Source organism: Aplysia californica, unplaced genomic scaffold (genome assembly GCF_000002075.1).
Source record: "Aplysia californica isolate F4 #8 unplaced genomic scaffold, AplCal3.0 scaffold00131, whole genome shotgun sequence".
Taxonomy (NCBI): domain Eukaryota; kingdom Metazoa; phylum Mollusca; class Gastropoda; order Aplysiida; family Aplysiidae; genus Aplysia; species Aplysia californica.
Genome location: NW_004797401.1, coordinates 607110 through 617860, shown reverse-complemented (window position 1 = coordinate 617860; position 10751 = coordinate 607110).

Here is a 10751-nt window from a genome sequence, read left to right as displayed (position 1 = left end):
TCCCATCTCCTTTCCCGTCTTCTCCAACACGTACGCACGTAACATGTAACATGCATGCACACACAAATACACACAAGCACACACATAAAACGCACACATACAAACACATACACAAACAGACACATATGCACACACACATACACACACACACACACACACACACACACACACACACACACAAACAAACACACACGAAAAACACACATACGCACAAAAAACACACATACACACAAGCACACACCCATACTTACGAAAAAAGCACCAATGCACACAAGCATACACACACAAGTACGCACTAGAATATAAAAAGTAACACATTATCATTTTGTCCAACTCTCCCCAGGAAACCCAAACAACTTTGAACTTGACTTTCGCCTACGTGGGCCTCTACAGCGGCATGTACCAATGCGGTGCACTAAACATGATGGGTGCGTCCTTCGACACGCGCCAAATTTCCATGCAAAATGTTTACGGTGCTGAAACTGCAGGCAAAGCCACCTCCCAGAAAGGTGCACATGTTACTATTGTTGCCATGATGATGACTATGGCCTACATTGTGAGCTAATAGTCTTAATTTTTTAAAAAGTAGATGGGCTTTATTTTTCCTTAAAGAAAGACTTTTCATGCCGTGTTAGCATATAATTAGAGCTTGTGACTGTTTACGAGAGTGGACCGAAAGGGGGAAAAGGGAATTTAAGTATCAGTGAAACATTCATGTGTTTACGGAAGTAGTGATTATTTGACTACGTGGACACTTCGTCTCTGAGTTGTTGTTGTTGTTGTTGTTGTTGTTGTTGTTGTTGTTGTTGTTGTTGTTGTTGTTGTTGTTGTTGTGTTGCTTTGTTGTTGCGGCCATTTTTTCTGCTGCTGTTGTCGCTGACACAGTTTATTTGGAATATTTCTCTTGCCAAAAACTCGTCGTTTAATTTTTGAGACAAATATAATACTTTAGTAGTTTTCTAGAACATTGTTTTACTGTTCCTCTTCCTCGCCCATTTACAGAAACATAGTCCACTTTATTGATAATTGTTAGTGTCATTTGTACAATGCATCAAGACCTTCAAAATAATGGAAAAATAGCAGACGCCAATGTGCTCTGTCTGGGACTGGAGAAATCGCACCCCTTTTTAGGTCTATTGGAAAATAGGCCCGCTGGTGTCAGCCACAGCAAGCCTGTAGTCTCTTCTCTTTTTGTTGAAAGTTGTATGTCCCTCTTCAGTAGACCCTGCCATATTTCCGTTTATAGAAATATTTATCAGCCTCACTATACCTCTTGGTAGTATAGTTCATTTAATTATTCTGAAGGTAGATTCAGAGTTTTCTCTCAAACTTAAACAATCTCTTGGTAGTATAGTTTATTTAATTTTTATTCAAAAGGTGGATTAATCGAGTTTTCTTTTAAACTTTAAAAAATGTTTTTAAAGGAAATTAAGTTCATTCAAAGTGTTAAGACTACTTTTTTTTTTGGGGGGGGGGTGACATTAAATTGCAGGTTAATAATTTGATAATTGTAACACGCGTAACACGATGTCACAAACGTATCATTGCACGTGTTTCATGCCGACTGTAGAAAAAACCTAGGCGAAGACAAATTTGATGTATGCTCTTGCATCAGTAAGAATTGTATTGACGGCTTTAGAGTCTTTTGGCAAAGTTTGTTTTTTCGTAATCTGCTAAGAGTACGACTTACGAGCTGCTTGTACAAAACAGTCCCTATACCAAAATATGTGGAATATGCCTTCTGTGACTTAGTAGAACGCAAAATGAAGTATTGAATGCTTAAAGTATTTTTTTTTTTAAAATTACCTTTTCTTTTTTAAGATACATAATAGATCTAGTGCATCACTTGAGCTGTGAAGCCTATTTTTAATTGATTTTCTTACTATATTTTATATTTAACCCAAAGATTTATATTCGCTTTATTTCTTTCATTAAATAAAAGTTGATCATTTCTCAACTCAAAAATAAATTGTCGTCTTTTTTCTTAGAAGTATTAATTTGACTAACCCCTCACCCCCCCTCCCCACCCACCCACCGCCCATCTCCCGCTTGGGATTTTCTCAATGAACATACAGCTTTGAAAGTTACTGTCTTAAAATAATCTGTACGTTTAGAACCCCGTACTGCTAACCATGGACTCGAACAAACGTAGGCCAACTGGTTTAAGACCTCTGTTTTCTGCTCTCTAGTACTTTTTCCATCGCGCTGCATCGTTTTTCCGTGAGAGCCTTATGGGCGTGGTCTCACGGTCACAGAATCACTGTAAGACTTGTCCCAGTGAAAGGTTCAATGTGCATCGTATACATATGCACGGACTTGTCACAGTTTTAATCTGTGGGTATATTTTTTTATATTTTGTGCGCACTCATGTGTGGCAGTGTCCAAGTTTGGGGTGGGGGTGGGGGTGGGGTTTGGGGTGTGGGGAGGGTTCTTGTGGTCTAGAGGTTAAGGTGTTTGCCTCTCATTCAATAGGTCCCGGGTTCGAAACCTAACGGCAACGGAAAATGTTCATCTCTAAAACGTTCTCCTTTTCCTGCTCTCTACCCAAGTTCTGTCGTCTTCTTTCGTCTCCAATTTCTGCCCCCACCCCCTCCGCCCTTTGCACCCTTTGTCCTAGTTTTTTGTTTAGCAGATGTGGTAATATACTAGCGAGCAAAAGAAACGCACAATCCTGTTTACTTTTGCAATGGTGATCATGTTCGTTTTCAATTTTTAACAGAACGGGGTAATTTAAACACAAACTGTTTTCTGGCATTATTAAAGGATACGTGGGGCATCACAGTGAATATTGGATTTTAGCTGAATACATTTTCAACTTCCGGTTAATGCATCAAAATGATCAGTAGTGGTTTTGGCTACATTTAGATCCGATAACCGCTGTAGATCTCCGGTACAAGGAAGCCACTAGCGGGATCTGTCTCCATATCACCTTGATGGCCACATCCAGTTCCTGCATGGTTCTCGGTGCATCGTTTAATTTCGTCCTAAAAATGTTTAATTGGGTTTTGATACTTTCTAGGGAAGGGTAAGGCTGCAGAGTGATGCCCTGGTGTTGGAGGAAAACCTGTGTAACATGGGAAGTGTGCGCACAAAAATTATCTGTCTGGAACAGGAAGTTAAAATTTTGACTGTGTAGAGGGGCCTAAGAATTTCTGCTATGCAACGGGCAGCATGGATACCTTGACCTCGACCTTGGCCTTGATTTTGGAATATCGTTGGCCCTATTTTGTGGTTCCACATGATTCCACTCAAGATCATGACTCAATGTCGTTCCCTGCGATTCCTTTCTACGACACAGTTGTCACGATAACGTTCGCCTTCGTCTTGATAAATTGTGAGGTCCCTGTTTACTGTATTTATGGAGAACAATGCATTCGTCCGAACAGGAGAACCAAAACCAGTCTCTCAGACGGCTGTTGACAAGATGCTGGGCCCAGTTGAAACGCTATTGGCGATGGTGTGCGGTCAAGGCTGGACCATGTTAAGGTCGAGGGCGTCTAAGGCCTACCTGACGCAATCGTCGGTTTACTGTGTGCCGACTTATCACTTTTCCTCTGGTACCCCTTATGAAATCTGGTGCTCTGGTAGCTGTCTGAAGTCGATTTGAACAATACATCCTGACAATGTAATTGCATGCACGTGCATCAGTCACTCTGGGTCGACCTGACCTTTTTCGGTCCGACGAAGAAATCGTGAGCTGGAAATGGGATATGAGTCTGTGGATAGTTGAGACGTGAACACCAAAATGATTGGCTTTTCCCACCATCCAAACGGCCCATTGTCATTTCTTGGTGTATAGCCCTTAAACGTGGCATTGTCGTAGCAAATGCAGGAGAAACGACTGAACCGATTTTTTTACCACGGCTTTAATAGCCGAGCTCAGGAGAATACTTTTCACCCTTTCCCCCCTCATTTAGACCGTGTTTCGAAGGCACCACGTGGCTTTTTTCCATGCTTCAATTAAGAGGCAATAACTTTAGTTGCTGGTGTCAAGCACGACGGGCGACCCCTGATTTCCAAAGAGGATATGCCATGCTATCGATGGTGTAAACTTTAGCCTTCTACCAATATGGTTATTTAGCTATGTCCAAAATAGTTTTTTGCGTTTCTTTTGCTCGCTAGTATAGTATTAGTAAGTAAGTAGTAGTAGTAGTAGAAGTGGTAGTAGTAGTAGTAGTAGTAGTAGTAGTAGTAGTAGTAGTAGTAGTAGTAGTTGTTGTTGTTGTTGTTGTTGTTGTCGTTGTTGTTGTAATTGTTGCAGCAGTAACATTACAAGGCGTTTTGCAATATAGCTGTAACTGTAAATAACATCATATTTATTATTTAAAGCACTCTATACTTTTGTTGTTGTTTGGCAAGCCAATCTCTGTTAGGCAGTTGGTAACACACTTCACCAATCGATCTCCCTTGTCACCCTTCGTCATAATACAGGGGAAATAAATTATGCTCTTGGTCTTTTGATAAACATCCACGTATATAGGCCTCTAGGTACCATGATATAGTAGTACGTGTGTTTCTCTCACAGCTCTACCAGACCCTGGTATGTAAGCTGACGTCGACTAAAGCGAGGAAGCCGTTTGTCTGAGTTTGCGGAATATAAATAATGGTGATAGGTCATCTTTCAAAATTGTTCTTGGATGTTGTTGTTTGATTGTTCCCAATTCAATGTTGATAGAGGAAGCGAATCTTCTTCTCTGGAGCCAGCCCAGTTGATGTGAATTCTGTTTGAAGCTGGAAATAAAAAGTATATTTCCCCAAGGGAAGGTTGTTGGAGATCAGCTCATCAGCTTAGGAACCATTCCTAAGTGACTTGAGATGTTATTACTAGCAAACAAGATCATTCTTTTAAAACGAATGAAATACAGTTTTGCGAAGCATAATAATAGTTATAACAGAAACAACACCAACAACAACAACAACAACATAAACAATAACAATAATAATAATAATAATAATAATAATAATAATAATAATAATAATAATAATAATAATAATAATAATAATAACGTTTCTTAAGCGAATAAGAAAATAAAGGGATAAGATGACTTGTGGCCTCTGCTATGGTCAATGCGACAAACGACAATCATGATATATGATACAACAGGAGACGATTTTTCCCCGGTATTTTTAATTTTCAAAATATAAAGATCATTGGCTCTTAGAAATGGTTGCTGTATTCGATAGAAAACAGTCTATTCCTGCTACACGTTTTTTTTAAACATCGAAAAAGAGTGATGTTTTGTATTACAGCCATACTGTGTATATATGTGTATGAAATTCGGAAATAAATCAAAATATCTGATTTGAGTTTTGATTCGACCACGGAGGACGCAGTTGATAGTGGACACTCCGGCTTTCTGGCATCGGCGCATCCTTCACCCCAGTTTATAAGACCCGGAATGATACATTTTAAATAATATCATGTTTCAGTGTGTGTTCTAAACCTGCCAAAAGTCCAATGGGTATTTTCGAAATTTAAAGTGTCCCCAGATTGTTTCAGTTAACTCAACGCCTTTTCTTTAATAAATATAAGTATGAAGCGCTAGGACCTGGCGTCTGTGGTGTAGCGGTTAGGTGCTTTGCTGTCGCACGCAGGAGACCTGAGTTAGATTCCCAAGTGAAGAGAAATTGTTTATCGAGTATATCGTTTTCTCTGCTGGAGTGTTGTATCCCTCTCATTTCGGGCTGGCCCTGATAGACAGCGTATCGATGGGCGCGTAAAAGAACATACATTTATAAAACATGAAGCCCTAGGAGGCTGTCCCTATTCTTCTTTTTTAGGAAAGGGGGGGGGGGGTGGTTTGTGTTTTTTTTCTTTCAAAACAGCACTGCAGTTAGCCTTGTTCTCACAGAGACAAATTTTTCTTTAAAAAAAAATACACAGACACTATTCTTCACCCCCATGCCCCCCCCCCCCCCGAAAAAAACACCCCTCATGTCTACCAGGTAAGGTACACATGTTTTATTCATTGTGCATTGCGCTGAAAAGTATTCTGCAAAATCAATATTTTTTCATTCATAGAACGTGGTTGTCATTACAAAGACTGATGGCAATACTCTTTGTAATCGAAGGTTATATCCACAAAGAGAAAGACAGAGATATAAATAGATTGATAGATCCTCATCTTTCTCTTTGTCTCTTTCTCACCCGCCACTCTCATCATTCACCCTCTCTTCCCTGACCACAACATGTGAATAAAGACAGTTACTGAATGGACAAACACTTGAAATAATATACATTATTTAAGTAAGTGAGTAAAAACATTTTCTCGGTGCGAGGGAGTATTTCTGGTTTTTTTACAAAAGGAGATTTTTCTACAGTCCTTTTGGGTCATTTTAGGCAACTTGCAAATGATCAGAACGAATTAAAATTGTTTTTAAAACAACGAAAAAGGTTTTAGAAGCAGTTCTAGATAACAATAAAAGACGTTGTCAATGACAACATATTATATATATTTGGAACAACAGAGTATCAAGAATAATATTATTATCTTCTTCTTCTTCTTCCACCCCGTGATTGGCGCAACCGTGGGGGCGCCACTACATCTGAAAACCAGCTCTTGCCATCTATTTTTGTCCTCTTTTTTCCTCAGATTGTCACCCATTGTCTTTCCTTTCCACTCTACAGATGTTGTCCTCCCATCTCAGTCTCTGCCTTCCTATCCTTCTCTTTCCTTGTACGGTTCCTTGCAGGATTGTTTTGGCAAGTCCTGAGTATCTTGTGACATGCCCATACCATTTTAAGTTTCGTCTCTTCACTGTGGTCAGTAGATCTTCATGCTGCCCCACTGCGTTGGTGATTCTCTTTCGTACCTCAACATTTGAAACGTGGTCTTTGTACGAGATGTCAAGGAGTCTGCGGTAATATCTCATACCTGTGGTCTGAAGCTTTTTCTCTAATTTTACTGTCCGTGTCCACGACTCGCAGGCGTATAAAAATATTGAGATGACCAGTGAGCGCATTAGTCTGATTTTTGAGTTGTTCGTGATGTTTCTGTCCCTCCAAATAGACTTAAGTTTTGACAGCGCAGCTGTTGTTTGCGCGGTTCTGGAGGGAATTTTTGGTCTTGGGCCTTCATCTGAGACGATTGATCCAAGGTATTTGAAGCTGTTGACGGTCTCAAGTTTCTCGCCCCTGACTTTGATGTCCGCGTTGATGCCATTGGAGTTATTGGTCTTTAGCTTTTTTTCTCGGCACTGATCTCCATGCCGTAGGCTGCTGAGGTTGTGTCCAGCCGCTTAAATGCCCAGTTCACAACGAAGAAAACGCGGAGCGAAAAACGCGGGACGAAAAACGCGGAACTAGATACCTGTCTGGCATGTAAATTAAAGCGGTAACACGGGTTTTAACAGCAGTATCCCGTTAAAAAAGTTATACCCCCCCAACCCCCCCCCAAAAAAAAACACTTAATGCGAGCTGGGGTTCTCTGAAATTAGACCTCTTGTGTTTCTCAAAGAAAATGCTCATGCCATCACAAGCTGTGATTTCCCCACCGCATTCTCTGCCTCGGTTTTTTATTTGGAGGGATAAATCATTTACAATGAACTGTCAACAGACAAAGATAAGAGCACACCTAGGTTGGTGTTTTCAGAAGACTTTCAGCAAGAGACATGTCACCTTTCGGGGTTTCCCTGTTTCACGTTTCGATGTTTCCGCGTTTCCCATTTCAGCGTTTCCACGTTCCACTTTTAGAATTCTTCCCACGCCGGCTTGGCCTAAGGCCTGCTTCCTGAGAAAGAAACGCGAAACAAGAAGTCCGGAACAGGAAATATCTCACAAGTGAAAAGAAAACTGGAAACTGTGATTTGACCAAATTACATCTTAGTAACCTGAACGCCCAAATTAATTTTTCCTCCGCTGATGTTCATTCCCTCCAATTTCGACCCATAAGTTGTTAACGCTGGAAAACGTTATGATATTCATCATTCTCAGCAACAGTATCACACCACCAAAATACCCATATGTATTGTAATCATCTTTGAATATAATTTTTTATTTCAAATCAACGGAAAAAAACCCAAGCAGGCTTTGAAACTGCGTTATTTCCTTCGGTTGATGTTAGAGTGTCAACGTATTCTTTACTACTTCATGGGCAGAGACACTGGAACAAAAACAAACAAACAAACAACAACAACAAACAAACAAAACAACATAAACGAACCGGCTAGAATCGTCCACCCCCCCCCCCCAAAAAAAAAATATTTAAAAAAAAATAATAATTTACACAAAAACAACCAACCCTAAAATATTTCCTTTTATGTTTAAAAAAAAATTCTACTATAGAAAAATAGGAATCCAAATTGGGAAAACCTCAGATAATAATATAGAGAGTACAATAATTTATCAATTTCAAATAAAATCAGGACGCGGATACATGTAGACAAACAACTTATTCCGCGGTATCTGATGGCCCCCACTGTGTGACACAGTCTCTTTACCGCTGACAGTCGGAGACAATATTATGATTAGCTCGTCCTTATTGCCATTGTTTGTAACGTTAGAATGTTTCCCCAAGTTGGATCACGCACGTCTGAGAAAACGGCAAGACAAAACATCCGTGGGTACTCACAACAGCTCATTACCCAACCCAAACATGTTTTATCTGCTCATGCTGAGGCATTGCTTCTGATTACTAGCCAATAGATAGATAGATAGATAGATAGATAGATAGATAGATAGATAGATAGATAGATAGATAGATAGATAGATAGATAGATTGTAAGTAGGGTAGGCTGGCAGGCAGGCGGGTAGGTATGTAGTTAGGTAGTTAGGTAGGTAGGTAGGTAGGTATGTAGTTAGGTAAGTAGTTAGTTATGTAGGTAGGTAGGTAGGTAGGTATGTAGGTAGGTAGGTTGGTAGGTAGGTAGGTAGGTAGGTAGGTAGATAGGTAGGTGCAGTATTTATATGTCAATCTGGAGTTACTGTTATTTGCTTACTTTTCAACACCGTTCACAAATCTGCAAGAACAAGAGTAAAAAATGGCAGTGTTTGTTAGCTGATATAGCCCTGTCATCTATTGAATAAAGAGTAACTTTACTATACTTGATCACCGGGAAATGTATTTTGAGGGAACAAGAAACGTCAGAACGTAAATGTGACTTCACAGTTAATTTGAGCTATTGGGGTAAAAGTGCTACTCACTCTAAAGGCCTAAGTGAAATTTCAAAACGAACATATGGGCTAACTTTATCATCCTTACAAATAGACAAGCAACGTTTGATGCTTTCGGACTTCTTTGTTCATTGTTTGGGCACTGTACTCGAAGCTCGGAGGTACCAAGTGTTTAGTTAGGTGGTTGAGCGTGCCAATAATGGAAAAGCTGTCTATTTTAGTTTTCTTTTTAAAATTTTGATATATTATTTTATTTTTCCCTTTCAAAGATGCAAAATCATTCCAGAAAATAATCCTTACCTTCCCATAAATATACACTTTCTATGAAGTTCAGATTGTTTCAGAATATTATCAGGTCTGCTGGGGTAATAATAGATTGTAAAGAGCCTTGCGTTTGCTTTTGGGCGCGATTTTGCGCTATACAAACTTTTTTTTTTGGGGTGCATCTTTCATATAATATAGTAAGTTAGCAGGTAAAAGGATTGGTGATTTGTGTGCGCTTTGGACATTAACACTGACGTTCTAAAAGAATAATTATGTACTAATACTGGTCGTTTAGAAGAAAGAAACTGAAAAAGACAGCTAAAATGAAAGGCCCCTTCGGTGGAATCCCTTCCTAAACGATCTGCCTTCCATCCTGCTTTCTCCAATCACTAAAAGATTATAAACGTCTTGTTGACAGTCTTATTTACTTAAGGTATCACATATTCAACGTTATTATTTTTTTAATATCAAATTCTTTTTTTGGGGGGTCAAATGGGTAGGAGTGGGGGTTAGGGGGTTCGGGTGGCTGGGAAAGGGGCAAGGGGGGGGGGGGTGTTCGCATTTAATGTTCAAGCAAAGACTACAGGTTATGCAAAGAGCTACTTCTCCTACGCTGGAAAAGCACTATAAACGTTTTTCTTTACCTTTTGTCCGTACTATACAGTAGTGCCCTTCCATTCCTCTTCCTTGCTTTCTGAACGGCCAAGCCTTCAAAATTGCCTAAACTGGTTTACGTTTTTGGTCACCATGCGAAACTAGACCTCCCAATATTTAATGGCCTATAGTGCTGGAGGAACTGAAGTAAAAATCAGGATTATAGTTAATCAGATTTTTCGTGTAACATTTTATGCTGCAAGGTTATGTTCAGAATGTTTCCAATCCTTACGTTTCTACGGATCATATTAATACTTATTTCTCTGCCTCCATTGCTTTTCCTTTCTGCATTTTCACCCGCCCGTCTATACTCTGTACATTGACCTATTCCCTCCTCGAGGCTTTTAAAAAAATGTTCATACCTCGTCCTCTCCCCCTACTCTCTTCCCGACCCCTCTCTATCTCTTTCTCTGTCTCCATTCTCTGTCTGTCTGTCTGTCTGTCTGTCTGTCTGTCTGTCTCTCTCTCTCTCTCTCTCTCTCTCTCTCTCTCTCTCTTTTTCACTCTCTCTGTGTATCGTTCTCCACTTTTTTCAACTTCTCTCTTTACACTCTCACCACCACCACCAACTCTCTCTAACTTTCTCTCTCCATTTTATCCCTCCCCCCTTCTCTCTGTCTCTCACCCTCTCTCTCTCTCTCTCTCTCTCTCTCTTTGTCTCTCTGTCTCTCACTCTCTCATTCTCTCTCTCTCTTTCTCTCTCTCTCTCTCTCTCTCTCTC